General features: G+C 34.8%; 1 protein-coding gene across 1 annotated transcript in view; it reads left to right on the top strand.

Moving 5' to 3' along the window:
- Positions 1-20,460, top strand: part of LOC140150452 (SRC kinase signaling inhibitor 1-like) — a 569,935-nt gene that overhangs the window by 374,233 nt on the left and 175,242 nt on the right. The window lies entirely within an intron of this gene.

The raw sequence follows: 20,460 nt of genomic DNA, 5'->3' as shown, positions 1-20,460 counted from the left end.
TATCTAAAATGCGCAGACAACAGACATCTTCAATTCAATATTTTGTCGAAGTTTTGAAGTTGAATTTGAGATCAGCTTTTAAAAACAGGTAAAATGAGAGGAAACATGTCTAAAAGTGATGAATATGATTGATATTTTTGAACATTTTCATGAAAAGATACAATCATATCTTATTAGATTGTTTCAATGAAAAGATGTAATTTGTTGACCTATCGTCTGCAGAGAGCAGACGATGAACGATGGGGCAGATGATGCAATAGCTAAATGCAGACGACAGACATCTTCAATTCAATATTTTGTGAAAGTTTTGAAGTTGCATTTGAGACTAGCTTTTTAAAATGAATTAAAATGAGATGAACCATAGCTAAAAGTGATGAATATGCTTCTTATTTTGAAACATTTTTTTGGGAAAGATAGAAACACATGTGCTGCAAAAATAAAAAGTATTGCAGTCTTTTGTAGCTTTATGATATAATTATTCCTGCAGCAGATTTCAAGTAATATTAAACCCTGTTAAATCAAGTAGAATTACATCAATTAATGACACAAAGTCATTACCTAATCACTTAATTACATGCAATTTTCCAGCTGAAATGCTTCAATTCCCTAGGCTCTATATACTGCCAGTGGTTAAGGATTTTGGTATCAAAATAATAAAAATTCCTTTAAAAAGGAATGGGGTGCTCAATGGGAGTTGAGAATGACAAGAGCCATCTCAAGATCAAATGAACCGATAATAGGCATATTAGTCCTCATATGAATGTTTTCAATGTACCCATTCAAAAATTGTTATGAAAATTTAAATTTTATAATTTTCAAACCACTCTACTGTAGTTGAAAAAGCTTGCTGAATGGGGCATTAAAAAATCATCCAAAATGCTTTCAAATTAACGATAATCCTACTTTGTTTCACCATGTCAATTATGAAAGCTATTCACCATATGAGCAAGCATCAATTAATTTCTTTTTACAAAGTGTTCCAAAAATAATAATGAAATATTCACGATACAATTATTATTAATAGCTTTATTGTACTAAGTTTTCCTGAGGCTTTTTATGTTTTATATATAATAAGACCATTAATTTACTCACACAAAAGTTTGCTGAAGGTGCATCTGTCCTTTTGGAAGCTGAGAAGAGACATTATACAGTGTTTTTCAGTCCAAAGTTTCTGAAAGAAGCCATTATACAAGTTAACTTCTATATACACATATAAGCGTACCAAATTCAATTCTTTACATACAACAGTTGGTGGTGGTCAGATTTTTATAAGGTCTGTGCACTGGGTTTGGCGACTGAGGGCGCTATTTGGGTGTATTTGCATTCTGGTAGCATGTCTTGGGCTCAGGGATGTTCTTTTTTCATTCATGACTGTCCCTGTGCGTGTGTTTTTGACATTTTTTTAATGCAATGTGCAATCTTATGAAATAATGTTTTATATGCTGTTTTTATTGTGTATTATATTTTTAGCCTATGTGCTACCTGGGGACCAAGGGAGAACAGTGCTAGTGCATTGATTGGTCACCCCAGGTTAAAATAAGAAATAAATAAAATAAATAATAAACAAAACAAAACATAGGGGGAGTGTGGCCTAAGGGTAGGGGAGAGCATGCTCTGATAATGGTCAGGGTACTTGCCCACGGTCAGTTTCATAAAAGTAGGGTGTTTACCACGGACTGTCCAAATCTGTCTTGGTGCTATGTGGATATTCACAATCTGTAGGCCCAAGTACAGAAAAGACATGCATAGAATTAGAAAGTCAGCCGCTTTGAGGAAGTGATCCAATTCTGATATTTACCATATTATCAGTGGTACTTTGTAAAGTGCCAAATAAATATTTGTAATAAACAAACAAATAAACCAGATGAATTTCAGAGGGGATAAAACCCAGTTACTTAAGGGTGCTGCCCATTGATCCCACATTAATTTGTTCACCCCTACCAGTACTTGTCTTCTGGTGCCACTTGTGCAAGATGACAAAAAATGCAAAGATAAAAATTGCTGTTGCTTCATACGTATATTCTTAATAAAACATTCAGCAATTTCTCATCAACCTTTCATGAAATGCGCATCTAAACCATTCTGATTAAACCGTGTTATATAAATAACGATTTGTAGACGGAAAGATGTTGTAATTAAATTGATTTTGAGAAGGTCAAATCCGGGCGCCTTAAATCCATAGGCAAATCTCCCCCTTTTAGATACCAATTCTTTTTTATTCCTTATCATCAATATTTTTTAAAACCTTTTGATTAAAATATATAATCGTAAGTATGTATGTGAATGTGCGTCAAGACTTGCGCGTATAGATGGTATCATGAATATCTCCCCCTGCAGAAAAAATGTTGATATAATCATATTAGAATATGCTATTCATATTCTATATGATCAGAATGTTTACAGAACACAATTTTTACGCTTTTAAATATGCACAATTTGAATCCCAAATTTAAGAATATGCAACAAATAGCACATGTCAATATTGATAATATATAATTAACAGTAACCTATATTAAGTACATTTTAAACAAGCTAATTTTAGAATGGTAGAAATAACCCATTAAAAATGTTTAGGTTTAAAAATGACTACTTTACAAACGTCATTGGAATGTTCTGCATGTCGGGCTTTTCAGTGTATGATTTCATAAGATACATAATTGAATTAGTAGGTATTCCTCTTCTAAACTTTTACCACTAAATACTCTATATAAGAAATTGTCAAATTCGTAAACGGTAGTGAATGAATCGGGGTTTTATTACATTAGTGGTACTTTTCAAGCTTTTACCTAAAAATAAGACGGGAAATTGAAAAGAAAGTTGTAAATTATTCTCTCCGTTGGGCATTTAATTTTTGTTCTGGATTTGAGTTTAAAAGTTGATTGCATATTTGGGGCCCTTTATTGAAATTAATCTAAAGAACTTTTTGGATTTATTAAAATGTAAATGCATACATTTAGCAATATGTTTGATTGTTGGTGCCACTGGGGGGATTTCTCCAGTCAGAACTCTTGCCCCCCCTGTCCCCAGTTGCCCTCCCAGTAAAATTTTTTTGAAAATTTCAATTTTTTGCAACAATTTTGAACAAATGTATTCCTGATGCTGCCACTGATCCTATCTTCATTTTAAATGTCAGATTATGTTGTTACATAGATTTCTTTCATGTTTGGCTTGCCATTTGCAAATGTTTATTATTTTGATTTAGCATTTATATGATTGGTTCAAACTTACAAAATCAAAGTTTGGATGTTCTGGCATTGCAAATCATTGATCGTCTCTAACAATGGCTTCAAAAGAGCTTCAAGGCAACTGTTACATACATGATGTATCTTGCATAAAGCATATTTTTGATGGAAACAACAAAGACAAAGCCTTCAAGGCATTGGTGATATGCTAATACAATAAAATATAAGAAACATACAATAATGTTATAAAAGGTGTGTTCAGACGAGCTTTAAGGTTTTGACAACTCAAGATGTCATTACCACAAGCAAGCCCTACACACCAACTTGATGATTTTGGACACTGAAACCTAAAGTTTTTCAATGTTTTTTAGCAAAATTTGTGAAAATTTTGAAAAAATTTGTATAAATTTTGGTCTGATTTTTGTCACATTTAAGTCTGGTAGGTTTTTGGAGTCCCATCCACGCATTCCTCCCAAACCAAAGTTAAGAACCCCATTCCAGGTGTGTTCACACAGTATAAAGTAAGGCTTTTATCCCCTCGGAATGAACATGCAGACTGGTTACATACCTGGTCAGAACTCAGGAGAATCACCTCAAATTCTCAGACATCTTTAGTTTTCTGCCTCTGTGTGAACATGCCTAAAGACTCTACTGCTATTAGATAGTCACCTGTCATGATTGACTTTTCTGGAGTATAAATTCAAGGTCTGAATCAGGCGTAGCCAGGGGGTGCGACGCACTCCAAAAAAATGCCAAAGGCTAAAAAAGTCCACTTTTTTACCCAAAAAGTCCCATTTGAGAGTGTAGCAAGTGATAGAATAGAGTTTTTTTGTGCCTTTTTGGTCCAAAAAGGTCAAAATTTAGTCCACTTTTTCAAAATCAGCACCCCCAAAAAATAAATCCTGGCTACGGGCCTGGTCTGAATTCAGTGAATTGTATTTATTGCAATCGGTGATTATTACTCTAAGATGAAAATAATATGAAATCGGGTTTAAAATAACCAGTACACAGTATAGGCAAATGAATATTTCATATGAATTTGTAAATAATTTATAAATATATCCGATTATACTTCTGGTATATGGAAACATAAGTGAAAAATATAAGGACTAATACTTGGCATATTTAAGTGCATTTTGGGTTATGGACCTATGTGAAGTACAAGATTTTAATAAGACAGTGGAATTGTTTTCATGTTAGCAGCTTTAACATGTTTAAAGCAATACAACTCAAACTTTTAAGAATGTTCGGAATAATCTCATATAAATTGTCCTGTGCACATCTTTTAGTATTATATTGTTCAAAATCCGAACCATCATGGATTGATCCACCACTGTTTAAACTATAATGTCCTTTAATAATTGTTTTTGATATTTTATCTTGCCGGAGACTCGCTGGTCGGGTATCTGTTTGTTGTACTTTTTATGTATTTTATTGTTGCTATACTGATTTTATTCATGTATCATTATTTGTCTTTCTATTTGTAATTAATGAGAATAAACTGGCTGATTTAATAAAAAAAAATTGTGGAGAAGGATGCCCTCAATGGTTTTAAAAATACTTGATTTTTACATAATTGTATGTACTTTAGGAAACTAAAATATAGTACAAAAATTAAGGCTTTTAAGGTGCTGTAGTTGTTACAAAATAAATCTCAGATATTGAATAAAACGATGGAGTACATCGTTTAATTATCTCGATCGAAATATTAGTCAAACGCATACAGGATGTTCATAACACTGTATGTGTATTTCCCTGATTTATGAACTATTTTTAAGTGGTTTCAGAAAATGTTGTAGATCATTTTTGTCCTGGACGGAAGTCCCTTTAAGTCAAATGTAAGTCATGAATTTTAATTAATTATCACAAGTTGGTAGACAAATTATGAGGTGACAAGAGCAGAAAGTGAAATATCATAAAAGCTACAATATATCACAGACAACTTTAAATAAAGTAAATGGAAGTAGTAGGAAGCAACAGAAAGTTGTAGGATGTTGTTTTTCTTTGCTTTAATCAAGTGCTCAGCAAACACAAAATGTTAACTCTTCTTCGGATGAATCCCAGGGGCGTAGCCAGCTTTCTTGGTCGGGGGAGGGGGGGGCAAAATTAATTTTTTTGGGCACAGATGAAAAAAATTGCATTGCATCATACAATACATATACTGGTTTTTTCACACTATTTCGGCCCATGATCAGGGTGAATTTTGGTGGAAAAGGGACTCCTTGCCCCTTTTCTTTTCCTTTGCCCTCTAGATTTTCTCTTTCATTTTTTGTTGGGGTTTTGGCATTCTGCCCCTTGCCCCCTGCTCTACGCTACTGATGACTCCCCTCCAAGGTTAAAGAGATTAATAAGAGTTGATTACGGGATGTTTGAATCTGTAGTTGAGAAACTATAGAATCACTCACCCATGCATAATTGGATCCTGTGTTAGAGTCATGTGAGGCATCTTTAACAACAGTTATAATGTGCCATAGAGACCATATGTGATGTCAATTTTGGTATACATAGGCCTATTTTGGTTCAATTTTCCAGTGTATAGTATACAACTATGAGACAAATTTTAAAAAAATCATATAAATATCGCAGAGAATTAAAGAAAAAAATGAGTAGTTTATTTTTTTCTGTGAGCATTTTGCATATTTTGCCTTCATTTTCATTAATCCACTGTGCAGCTAAGTCGCAAAAGACTGATCAACTTTTAACTTGGTATGAGGATTGGATATAGTATTCTGATGTGTTATATACTTTTGTGTCATGTTATTTGCATATGTATGAATATTAATAAGCTTATTTGCATATTTTGCTTACAGTTTCATTAAACCACTGTGCAACTTAAGCACAATAACCGATCAACTTTAAACTTGGTATTGTGATAGTATATGGTGCCCTGAAATGCTGTTTACAGTACGACAGCAACTTCGTGACCTCTTTTGTTCGACTGAAAATTTATACGGGTTGGTGAACACGGGTTACGTAAGACAATGTTGAAATTTTAGCCGGCAAACGCTTTTTATCAAAATAGCTCCAGAAATGGAAGACACGGGTCGATATTGCATCATTCATGTACCCTGACCATAGATAAGACATCAAACATTTGTGTAAAGCAACAAATAACGTGTAAAAGTTGAATTAAATGGAAAAAAAGAAGCTTGAACATGTCCAAAGTAGCTCGAGAAATGAGAAAAATTGCATGTCACGAACACAAAAATGTTCATATCATCAAGCAAGAAAAAGCGCCGGAATCAAAAATGGGTAACATGTTATAGAATAACTTAAGTTAGCTCGCCTGAAAATTTCGTGAATTTTGGTTGGGGTATATTCGTAGTCGTATATTGAACATGTTGAAATGTTTATCTTTGTGCATGACTACTGTCACGCCATATATTGTACGGCCGATGTTTTTCCTGCAAAGAAACTTTCATTGTCAATTGTCCATTGTTGATTATTTAACTTGAAAATAATACTCCCAACGTTCAAACAATTTTAAAAGTCAGCATAAAGGTTTGTGTTACATTATTTGGACGGTGTTAATTCATTCCAGAAATAGAATACACGAGTGAGGCACTGAGTGGGAATAACATTGCTACTATTGTCACCGAATTAATCATGTCTCTGGTATGGCTTTGTGGTAAATACATGTATTTGGAAGTTCGATCTTGGTTCGAACCCATAAGCACCTCTCTTTTGATTTTTGATTTGATTTTAACTCATATTTTTAAATCCTAGTTTTCATATTTTTATTAAAGCCATAATATACGATTTCGGGCAAATTTGAAGTTTTGTTATTCCAAAAATTATAAAAAAATATTTATAATATTAGTAAATAACTGTCAGGAAGGTTTTCACGTTACATTTGAAGCAGAAGTATAGCGAGATAAAAATGAAAGAAAACACTTAATATCTTGACCGCTTAATTGTGGTGTTCTATGGGGGATTGACTGATTCCAATTATATTAATCCGAGGTGTAAGTTGAACATTGTGTAAAAATTACAAATATGCNAAAATATTAGGTTTGAAATTCGTNCATCTCATGATTTGATATGTATGCATAAAAGCTCATAAAATATGTTGCCGATAGGGAGGGTCTAGTCCAATTAAAAAATCGTGAAAATCTGTGTTGACGTTCCTTTATTTGATAGGCCTAGGCCTATATATATTCTTGAACTTTTAAAAATTACTTAAGTTTGACATGCTTTATTTGATTATATCATATTGAAAGCTTCTGAACTTAAATGCATTTTTTTAAAAAGATATGAACCGCTCGAATGTAGGATTAGGCTTAAACATGAACAAGAAAGAAATAAATCATGAAAAAAGTGGGCCTTCAAGCTGACATTCATTAGGCCTATATTATTAAAGACAAAGGGAGAGGAAAAAAGAAAAGAAAAACGAACTGAAAAATTCCACATCATCGATAAGATAACATGGGAATCGAACTCTCAACCTTCGGCACTGCACACCTTCGCTCTGTCCACTAAGCCATCGCAACTTGTTCGGGCAAAGGGTATTCTTTTGCTATCTTATTGCTCGTTCAACGTGTTCAAGGATCTCACTCAACAACAATCTTTTCAAAACTGCTTGTACTTCAGTTAAATGAGATGATACTACCTTCTTTGACGACTACAATATTTTGTTACACAATAGAGTATTTTGCATTTAGAAAATATATAACAATAGACGTTTTTAATTGCTATATTAATCAATATAACATGTATAATAGACAGCGCCGGCTGGGATCCATTTCGTGAAGCATCGTGACACTTGCAACGTCAAGCGCTTACGGCATGACAACTCAAAGAACGCAACTTTTCAACCTACGACTAGGTTGTTCCACCGCTCATTTTCGCTGAAATTTTAATACAAGCTGTGGTTAATTAATGTTTATCACAACAGAAAAGCATTAGACCGGCGTTTCCTCAAAGCTGCAGATATAACCATTTTAGTGATCGTGACATGCATTTTCTCTCATTTTTTAGGCTACTTCGCGCACCAAAAGCATTCATTTTTCCACAATAATTCAACCTTTACACGTTATTCTTTGCCTTATACTCATGTTTCATATCTTATCTATGGGCTCAATATGGAAATGAAGGGAGAAACGACTTCGTGTATTCCATTTTTTGATGTTTTCTAAAAACCGTATTTGCCACCTGATTTTCAACATTGCGTTACGTAACAGCAGAGGTCACGCCGGTAAAAATTACCGGAAGTGAGCTAAGTTGCTGTCGTACTGTTTAGTTTTGTGTCATGTTTTTTGCATAGTTATGAATATTAATGAGCTTATTTGCATATTGCATATTATTTGTATTCGTGTGGGTGTCACCTTAATTACAAACTGCTTAGGCCCCCTAAATTTCTAGTTTACATATTACAAGGGAATAAAGAAGTGGGGGAAAAACATTTGTGGTAAACTTTTGTAAGTATAAACCCTCGATATTATGCATTCAAAACCACCAGAGCCTCTTGAAAGCTACTTCCTTGGTTTTGTCTAGGGATGTAGCTCAAAGTTTCAAAATATTTTTGCTTCAATTTCTTTCCCCAATAGAATTATCTCTTACACTGAGAGCAAACACGAGCTTGATGTTTGTTTGATCTGCACAACTGATGAAATTAAAGGGTTGCATTGCCTGCCAATTTCAAGGATACATTTCAGATATGTGTGCTTCTTTAATGCTCTGCATGCTAGCCATGCGCTTCAATGAAAAAAGTTCCAAGTTTTGAAATAATTTCTCAAAATATCAAGAGCTATCTTAAGAACTACTGAACCAATACTAGGCTTGTTTGTACTCATTTTAATGCATTTTTCATGCTGATTCCAAATACGGTCATGAAAATTTACATTTCTGAAATTTGAATTTTGAATTTTTTTTTAAACTTGTCGTCTGCAGTCGACTCCGTGGAGAGAGTTAAAAGACAGTCCAATGTTTATTTCTTGCCTTTCAAGTCACAATTATCCAAGATTTTCTGTCCAAAATGTTTTGTCTTATTGCTCCATCTAATGGGCTATTCCAGTTGAAATTCATGCAGCCCTTATGAAAGACATGACTTTAATAGTTCACACAGGGGGTGTAGATTTCACATAGAATCACCTATTCAGGTAAATCAATTTAAAATGCACACCCCCTGTGTGGAAGATCAAGGTCATGTCTTTCACAGGGGGCGTATGAATTTCAACTGGAATAGCCCAATGATAAATAGGCTAATTTGATCATATTATCTATTGTATAAAACATTGCGAATGCGTAACTCTGCAAATGTGAATTGCTACCCCCGGTGTTGACTGCGTGGGAACGTATGTTAGATGGTTTCTGAACATGGGCTCACTCACGGTATTCAAACCTTTAATTTTCAGAGCCACCAAACCTTTTACATTAGCAGATAGGCGAGGTCTGCTTGTTCTCTGTTGATAAGGGTCAGTCTTCAGTGAACAGCTCTTTTCAGAGCTACCACACTTTTCATATTAGCAGATGGGCAAGATCTGCTTGTTCTCCGTTGACAAGAGATCTTCTGTGAATGGCTCTTTTCAGAGCCATCAGTAGGCAAAGGGCGGCCTACATGTCTCATTCTTAGGTTATTTGTCCTGAAGAAGTCGTAGTTACTCCTGACGAAAGCTCCTGACGAAACTCTTAATACATAAAAGCCTATTTAAATTTATCTCACTCACCACCATAATGACGTTTTTCAAAGTTGAAAATCTTTTAAAAACCAGATTGTCTCAGCATCGGGGAAACTTGGGCATTCATGTGCAGCCAAGTCTGGACAATTATCCTATCAGTTCCACTTGAGCCATATCAAGTCCTCTTGAAAGTTTATGCTATTGATTTGGGTCATGGTATTGGAATGATGTAGGAGTTGTTGTGTTGTTATAGCAACAATCCCAGATTCTTGGCCATTCAGATGGCACTTTAGTGGGGTGCAGCCAATCAGGTCTCTGCTTTAATTCCATTTCTTTTGTTGTGTTCACACCTTTCTTAGTAAGCCACTTGCATTTGCTCCTCCGATCATGCTGGACCAAAAAATCCCACCCACCCTCCCTGTAGCTGGAAGGGTAATTCAGTTATCTCATTTGTCCAAGATGCTTCAATAAAAGTATGTCAAATTATGCTACTCTCCGCTTTGTCTGATGAAACTTGTCTGTAGATTGTCTCCACTTTCTACTACGCTTTGTATGGAGTCTCGTCAATACCTGATGAGACTCGTCGGTAGATTGTCTCCACTTTCTACTACGCTTTGTATGGAGTCTCGTCAATACCTGATGAAACTTGTCTGTAGATTGTCTCCACTTTCTACTACGCTTTTAAAGGGAAATGTATGCTTTTATGGATTTTCTTCAAATCCTGAAGAATCTCGTCAGTAGATTGTCTCCACTTTCTACTACGCTTTGTGATGGCTTTATGAATGCTTTGTATGGAGTTCTTCAAATCCTGAAGAATCTCGTCTGTAGATTGTCTCCACTTTCTACTACGCTTTGTGTTGGCTTAATAAATGCTTTGTATGGAGTTTCTTCAAATCCTGAAGAATCTCGTCAGTAGATTGTCTCCACTTTCTACTACGCTTTGTGATGGCTTTATGAATGCTTTGTATGGAGTTCTTCAAATCCTGAAGAATCTTGTCTGTAGATTGTCTCCACTTTCTACTACGCTTTGTATGGAGTCTCGTCAATACCTGATGAAAATTGTCTGTAGATTGTCTCCACTTTCTACTACGCTTTGTATGGAGTCTCGTCAATACCTGATGAAACTTGTCTGTAGATTGTCTCCACTTTCTACTACGCTTTGTATGGAGTCTCGTCAATACCTGATGAGACTCGTCGGTAGATGTCTCCACTTTCTACTACGCTTTGTATGGAGTCTCGTCAATACCTGATGAAACTTGTCTGTAGATTGTCTCCACTTTCTACTACGCTTTTAAAGGGGAATGTTTGCTTTTATGGATTTTCTTCAAATCCTGAAGAATCTCGTCTGTAGATTGTCTCCACTTTCTACTACGCTTTGTGTGGAATCTCGTCAATACCTGATGAGACTCGTCTGTAGATTGTCTCCACTTTCTACTACGCTTTGTATGGAGTCTCGTCAATACCAATACCTGATGAAACTTGTCTGTAGATTGTCTCCACTTTCTACTACGCTTTGTATGGAGTCTCGTCAATACCTGATGAGACTCGTCTGTAGATTGTCTCCACTTTCTACTACGCTTTGTATGGAGTCTCGTCAATACCTGATGAAACTTGTCTGTAGATTGTCTCCACTTTCTACTACGCTTTTAAAGGGAAATGTATGCTTTTATGGATTTTCTTCAAATCCTGAAGAATCTCGTCTGTAGATTGTCTCCACTTTCTACTGCGCTTTGTATGGAGTCTCGTCAATACCTGATGAAACTTGTCTGTAGATTGTCTCCACTTTCTACTACGCTTTGTATGGAGTCTCGTCAATACCTGATGAAACTTGTCTGTAGATTGTCTCCACTTTCTACTACGCTTTATGTAGAGTAATTTATGCTTATTTGAAGTATCTTTTTGGCTTGATTGTTTTTGTCAGTGGATTATTTCATTATTAATATATTTTTTATAGTAAATTTTGACTGACTTTTCAATAATTACCAGCTTATATAGGGATTTAAAGATTTAATTCATTGATAGAGTTGGCATTGTTTCTTCTTTTGGAGATTTCTGTTTATTTAATAATTGCGTTATAAAAATTGTTTTCCAATTCAATCCTCTGTTTGATCCAAAGAGGTATCTGTATTTGCTTAAGATGAAATTTGGTTAAATGTGATACAGAAGTCAATTCTTGCATGTCCAGCCTATATGGTTGGCTTGTTGTACACATTTTTCCAATAATTCTTGTATTGTGTTATTAATAATATTTATTGGAAGATAAATAACTATTTATATTATGTCTTAACTGCTATGAAAGTGCTATGATTATTATATTATTATTATATTATGAAATCTATCATTATTTATCATTATTTATCTCAATTATATTTATGTATATGAATATAAAATTGTTGAATGGTCATAAATAGCTTAATAAATGGTCCTCATGATCGGGAGGGCAATGCGGAGTCTAGTCATTGCTTTGGTGTTGTGTTTTCCTGATGTCTCGAGACAATATTAATATGTACATACTTTTATCCCAACTTCATTTTGAATGTCAGTTTATTTTCACATTTTGGTGTACTAGTAATATAGCATAGGCCTATCTATTCTAAAAATGCAAATATCCAAATTTTGATGAATTTAATTAAATGTGTTCTACCTAAATGTGTTTTAGCTGCTTAAAAACCACAGATAGTCCCTTTAAAGGAAAACAGGGAGAGACGAGTAACATGTCAATGTTTGCGTACAATTGTGCTAAGGTCGGGTCCATTTGCGTTTCAGGCATTAATTTCTCTTTCACATTTGCTAGGTTCAGAAAATCTTCCCTTGCAGATCTATTTTGATATTTGTCCTTAAATTGCTATCAAAATAAATTAAGCAATCTGTCCCATTTGTACTTCCTATAGTTACTGTTGCCAAATGCAATTTGTTAAATTAAAATTTGTCATCGCTAGGGGTATTGCACAATCGTGACCTTTCAATACTTAGCTTATCAATATTGAAACAGAATGATTTTAAGCAAAGCATCGTCACTTTATTTCAAATTTTACATAAATGAAAATGACGAAGAACAAAAAAACATTAATTGCATGCATGCATTGGAGAATATTAATTAATACATTTTTTTGAAGAAACTTTCAATAACTTAAGGGGGTACTACACCCCTGGCCAATTTTGTGCCTATTTTTGCAATTTTCTCAAAAATTATAGCGCATTGGTGACAAGTAAGACATGTATATTATAGGGGCAAGGACTACAACTACTGCATTGAAATTTCAGCAACTCAAGGTAAGTAGTTATTGATTTATTGATCAAATATTGGTTTTCCCTCATTTTTGACTGTAACTCCACAGCTCTTGTCTGTGCTGAAATAAAATTTCCAGTGCAGTAGTTGTAGTCCTTGCCCCTATAATATACATATCTTACTTGTCACCAATGGGCTATAATTTTTGAGAAAAATGCAAAAATAGGCACAAAATTGGGCAGGGGTGTAGTACCCCTTAATACAAACAAATCACTCAGGCATATGATGGCTTTTACAGATCTTTGCTAAAAATTTGGTGGTTCACTGACAAAACTGTCAGCAAGAATATTGTAAGTTTCCTCGATTGGTTTTGACAAATTAAAAACTATTTATCTCGGTTTGAGATTTGTCGACATGTTCTAGGTTTTGTTGGAACAGGATGCATATATGATAGCTCTTTATTCTTTGAAAATGCATTCAGAAATCATGTCTATTTTTGAAATCTAAGTTCACACGTGCTGGTGATAAACAAATTCTAAAAGTTTAAACGGACTTTCAGCACAAAAATTCAACTAACCTTGAATTTTTGATGTGTGACTCACGTCTTCGTCAGAAGAAGTCCTATGATGTTGTGATGGACTTGCTCTTTTGTTGACCATTGACGAATGAGGGCGTTGTATAAGGTTTGGCCATTTCAGTCCTTGACCACCGCGGCGGATTAAGAGGGGGGGCGCACCCGGTGCACGTTCCCTCTAATTTTTGCAGAGCGGTGCCTGACTTTGTGTATTTTTGCAGAGCGGCGCCTGACTTTGTGTGGGCGCTGAGCCGCCGCGATAGCAACGGTGGCTCGGCGCCCCCTCTATTAGAAATTCCTGGATCCACCCCTGGATCAGGATTTAGTTATGGCAATTTCTTCTTGTCTATCTTGTATAATGATTTGTGAAACATAAGGTAATCTATATTCATATTCAACATGAAAGGGGAAATACAACATTTCCATGAAAGTTCCCAGATCCCAGACAGATCAAATGTGATCCAAAAGTTTTATTTATGAACAGCAACAGAACAACGAAATGTTTGCATATTAGTTTGAATACAATTAGACTGAAATGCTCAAATTATATTTGTATCATGGTTGGTGCATCTCTAACCTGTTGTATGTGCGTGGATTTCTAACTGTTGCATAAACCCTAACACTCCCAAGTACTACAAGCTGTATCAAAATGATTGATACCTGCGAGTTCCATTGATAAATTAATGGATGAGTCTGATGCAGCAAAATTCAACCTAAGATCCAAATAAGTTGTAGATTAATTGTATAGCAAGTCATATTTACATTCTGGACATTTCAAGAGTATCCAACGTTGCATATGAAAGAGGCAGGCTTTTCAATAAACATCAAAATTGATGGGTACCAATCATTTTGATACAGCCTGTATAAAACACTATATGATATTTCCACTGTCCATGCATGCATGCAGCCCATGTGATGTGACGACACAAATCAACCTGAATCCATCAAGTTGAATTTCGGACTTTTAAAAGAGTAAACAATATTTCCCATATTCCCGCGAAATGTACTTAGTCATCGTCAACTTAAAGCTCATATTTATTTGATGTCTGTAAAATTTGCTAATTTTTAATTTAAATATTGCTATTCTCTGATAATCAATTCCGTGCTGTATTTTAATAGTCACTGATGATGACAATGGGACAATTTGATTTTCACTTACGTAGATGAATGCCGTCATTCTTGATCATCTTCAAGAGGAAACTTAACACTGGTTAACACGCTTGAGAACAAAGTGTTGTGGTTTATATGCTTGTATAAGGAATGCAAATATCATAGAGACATGCTGATGAGAGACAAAATATGCATTTATCACATCCTTTGAAAATGTTTCATAAACTGTATCGTTATTGACCAATAATGGTTATACGATGGGTATATAATGAGTATTAAAGGGGTTGTTTGAGATATTTGCACATTTTAGATGGGAAAACACTACATTTTGGTAAGAGTGGATACTCAGATACTTGTTGGTTCTCCCCATCTGCATAGATAGAGATCACATGATTTTTTCATTTTTTTTGTTGGTTCTCCCTTCTGCAAAGGGATCGGCTCGCATAACGTTTCCATTTTTTGTTGGTTCTCCCCTTCTGCAAAGGGATCACATAACTTTCCATTTTTTTGGTTCTCCCCTTCTGCAAAGGGATCGCATAACTTTTTCATTTTTTTGGTGGTTCTCCCCTTCTGCAAAGGGATCGCATAACTTTTCCATTTTTTGTCGGTTCTCCCCTTCTGCATAGGGATCACATAACTTTCCCATTTTGTGTTGGTTCTCCCCTCTCCATACCGCATAACTTTTCAATTCACTCCACGAGGCAACACACCCTTTTAAAAACTTCAGAAATAACAATTTGATAAATTCTTTTTTAGACAACGATGCTTGTATTAATACAGTATTATTAAGTAGATATTGAAGATAATGGACAGGACGTTAATTGCGCATAATCTTGAAAAATACAAACTTAACAACTTTAATGGATGTCTATATACTTTCTAAAATCACCTTGAAGTACCTGGTAAGGATGAAGTTAGAGGGAGGTATGGAGAAAAGGTGGATAATGCTCATTTTCTGAATCTTAGTGATGCAAATAGCTTTTATGGACATCTCAAGGAGGATTTTAAAAAGATGGAAGAACAAAAAGAGTGATATATTGTGATAAGTTCTTAAACGTGATGATAGTTATAGATGTGTGATATTATGGTACGATAGGTAGCTAATGAAGTGTCAATTTCACCTGGTGTAAATTTTGTCATATCGGGGGATTTATGCAAGAAGGACCTTTCTGCAATATAGCTGCCCTATAGACTTTTGATAATTTCTGCATTTTGCACTATACACATATAAAAAAATATGACACCTGGCAGCTATTGCAGATCATACCTTCTTGCTCCAACCCTCAATTGTTATTTTTTGTAAAGATTATTTATGATGTAATCATATGCAAATGCTTCATATGTTATAGCATTTGGAGTATTTTTTATACATTTGATGATTTGCTCTTGATGTTTAAAGTGATTTTATAGCAGGAACTCAAAAGTTTATCTTTGCACTTTTTGTGTGATTGCTTTTAATCTCAACTTTATCATGTTTTAAAGAGATATTGAGTTGTTTATATTCCTTTTTAATTTTACTTGTATTTGTGTTTTGCATTATGTATTGTTTTATTGACCCCCCCCTCATCGCATTTTAAATTAGTAAAAGTGATGAATTTGACTACAAACTTTAAATAATAATGTTTGGGACTTTGGGCACAGCAAACACCATGTGCTGCAACAGGGCTGTCCATTTTTAAAGCCATAATGTGTAATTTCTGTTATTCTTTACCAAAAATGATGAAATAATATTAGTAATAACTGTCAGGAAGTTATAAGGAGATAAACAAACTGGGTAAATTTGTAAAATGATATAAACCAAATTTAATGTCTTAATTGCGACATTAATAAAAAATTGAAAATTAAAATTGACCCATAAACACAAGTTAGGACATGTGTAAGCATTACAAATATGTACAAAAATCAGGTTTAAAAAAATATGCCAATTTTATTTCAACTTTGTATATTATGTCTTTAACTGATATGGCATTTACTATATGGCTGTAATGAATTTATGCATGAAATGGTAACAATATCAGTACATCAAGTGTAGCTTGATGGAGAGTTGTGTGTATTGATGATTTGTATAATCTGCAACCATTATATTTTTTTCAGTTACACTATGAAGAAAGTGAAGATATTATAATAATAAAACAGATAAAAACAAAAACAGACAAAAGTTATATACATATCTTAACTCTCTCCACGCTGATATTGACTGCAGACGACAAGTTTCCACAAAATAAATCAAAATTAAAAAATTTCAGTATTCTAAATTTTCATGAACATATTTGGAATCAACATGAAAAATGCATCACAATGAGTACAAACAAGCCTAGTATTTGTTTAGTGGATCTTAAGATAAAGATACCTCTTGATATTTTGAAAACTTTTGATATTTTATGTTGAAGACTATGGCTAACACATGGTGTATAAAAGTAGATGATGTTTTTGTGATGATTTGTATAATCTTCAACCTTCAATTTGTTTGTTACTTTTGAAGAAAGTCTAAGAAAGCACACATTACAATTTGCTCAAGCGATTTCTCCTTGTTCTTTTATATGAAAAAGGATAAAAGCAACTTGGGAATGGTTTATGATGTTTTTCTGATGATTTGTAAAATCTTCAACCTTCACATTTTCAGTTACTCAGTAATGATGAAAACAACATATCTTAAGGTTATTAATTATTTTAAACTGTTGTGATTTGGTAGTTCACAGCATCTTACGAATGGTAGTGAGTTTTGGCAAAAACTGCATTGCTCAATTCATAGCGAGCGTGTAGAAGAATTAAAATATCATAGATATACTTTTATAGGTGCTGCGGTTCTTGAGTTACGTTGTTAAGAGGGCTGAAACAACAACACTTTTTTAAAACGTACATAACTCATTAACAACAATAAATTAAGCAAGTTTGCAAAATATACGATTTGTAGAATGGACTTTTGCAAAACATCAAGGTGTTAATTTTCAATAATATATTGAACTAGATAATGAAAATCGATTTTTAGGTTGCTTGACCAACCTTAAGGGGTACTACACCCCTCGATAAATTTATGTTTATTTTTGCATTTTTCTCAAAACTAATAACACAGTGGTAACAAAAGTTATGTATATTATAGGGGCAGGAATCCTACACTGGAATTCCAGTGACCCAAGACAAGCGGTTTGTTATTTATGATAAGAAATAAGGTACCGCTAGGATGTACCTCGTTTCCTGTCATATATACTAAACCGCTTGTCTTGATTCACTGAAATTTCAGTGTAATAATTGGATTCCTTGCCCCAATAATATACATAACCTTTGCTATCAGTGTGTTATTATTTTTTGAGAAAAATGCAAAAATAGGCACAACTTTACCACAGGGGTGTAGTACCCCTTAAGAGGTAAAAAAATCATATTGTGTGTGCTCTGTATATTCCATGCTTTTCCTTTACACTCAAAAGGATAAGTTAAACAAATGAGCTAATCTATTTAGAGTGAAAGATTTGGGAAATATCTTCCACAGGGGGAGTATGAATTTCAATTGGAATAAGCACATTAACCATGGAAGATTCAGGTTGAATCTTTTTCAGAGGGTGTATAAAATTCAAATGGAGCTGCCTAATGTGTTCATTCTATTTAAAACTAGCGGGAGACCCGCGCTTTGCGCGGGTCCCCGCTAGTTGAGTAAACTGGAGTGGTTAGTAAACGGGAGTGGTTAGTAAACATGGTAAACGGTGATGATAATCATGGTGTCTTCGTATAGATTATTCATCCAGTATAGTAATGATCATGTTAGCTTGATAAACATAATTATCCAGACCTGTGATAATGTTGTTAGGCCTACTCACTCAATCCCTCAGATTACTTTTGAAACAGCTCGTGACAGAATGATTGATTTTAACTTTATCCCAACAAACATAAAACATTAAGGTTAGAAGAGATTGCTAGAAAACGTTTCAATTCCGGGTTATAATAGTATAAAACATGTAAGAAACATGTTTAAAAGTTGCGGCAAAACATGTCCGTATTTGTGGACTTTCACCCACCCCTAACATTTAACCTTTTCGAGCTAATACTGAACAGTTAACGACTAATTCGGTCCCTGTTGGCTACATTTTAACAGTCCCTCTGAAAAGTGGACTTTTTTGCAAATCTGTCACCCAATGACCCCCTTTTTCATCAGCTTACACCCAATGATCCCCCCGAAATGGCTTCAAGGCCTTTACTTTGACCACGCTTTCCAATTCTGAGGGGACACAACCCCCGCACAGCGCCATGCGACACAATGGGCTTCGTGGCCATTCAAGAAGGTGGTGGCAAAAACTTCGAGTGTGCCCCCACCCCTTTTCCCAAATCCCCTTTTCCCAAATTTCTGGATCCGCCACTGTCTCACAGAAGAAGTCAGTCACGCATACATATACGTGAGGCATACGCCGGTAAGCCAACATTAAGTGCGCCCATACCATGCGCGGTGAAGCGCGTGAACCCATGGTGCCGTGTACGCGCAGGTGCGTGACTCGCCACTTGACGCGCTTTGCTGTCATGACCTGACCCATAAGGTTATTGACCTCAACGGCCTAGCAACTGACCATTTTTTTTGTTATTTCCATAGTGATTGAATAGTTTTGCAAAATGAACGCAGATGGTTTAATGGCAATATGTACCCGATCAATGTACGAATAAATCAGAGCTGAAAGTCAAATCATCTCGGAGCCTGCTTCTGGACAAGATTTAGCGACTTCCTTTTATTTATATAGATTCATACCCCCTGGAAGATATTTCCAACATCTTCCACAGGGGGAGTGTTGGCTTTAATGGATGTACCCAATTGACAACATGAAGGAAAAGATGAACAGAAATAATAGGAAAGATTTAAAATCACCCTGCTTTTAAACCTGTAAAATTTATACCAATCAAAATTATACCACAAATACTTCCTCTTTATTCTTCCAGATTTTTTTTTCTGGAAAACAGGGAAATGAGCAAAATCTGTGACAATTTACCTGTCACTGTGCACAACATGAAAGGCACTGATTGAAATTTAAATCATTTACAGACATTTTGCATGTGGTGTGCACTAGGTGTTATCAATTACAATACATTTGTAACACATTGTTTCCACATGTGCAATTATTCAGAGAAAGAAAAATTTTTGCCAGAATGTGGATTTCCTGATAGTCTATAAAGTTGACAGTAACGCCATGTTAGATAATAGATTGTGCAGTTTTGTATCTTGCTAACTTATCCCACAGGGCATATATTAGTACACATGCGATTTATCTGTACGCTGGCGACGCAACTGCATAGACGCACCGATGGCCATTCTCAACAGCTCTCATCTTGAGATGAGATATACTATATAGCATATATTTTAACTCACAGTGCTACGCAGTTACCCGACCTTATATTTTAATTCATGTGTATACAACAAATATTTAAATACATATACCTCCACATGGGAACAATGCAATAACATAATTGTGAGGGAGGGTCAGTTCTTACACATGCCTTTTGTATTGATAACCCTCCCCTCTATAAACTTTTGTATCCGGGTATTTTAGCGGTTTTAATTTTTCACAGTCATTCACAGTTTCAAATATCAATGCATATGTGTCAATTCAGGACAGTTTAGTAGGTGTTTAATTCATGTTTCCAAATATAGTCACATTAAGTACTATGTAATAAATATTTTTGCAGGGTTAAAAATTTGCGGCTGCCTGTTCGATCGCGAAAAGCGTAAAAAATTCTCGCTATATGGTAATGTATGTGGAGAAAGTCACAAAC

Source organism: Amphiura filiformis, chromosome 4 (assembly GCF_039555335.1).
Source record: "Amphiura filiformis chromosome 4, Afil_fr2py, whole genome shotgun sequence".
NCBI lineage: Eukaryota > Metazoa > Echinodermata > Ophiuroidea > Amphilepidida > Amphiuridae > Amphiura > Amphiura filiformis.
This window is presented reverse-complemented; position numbering and strand designations above follow the sequence as displayed.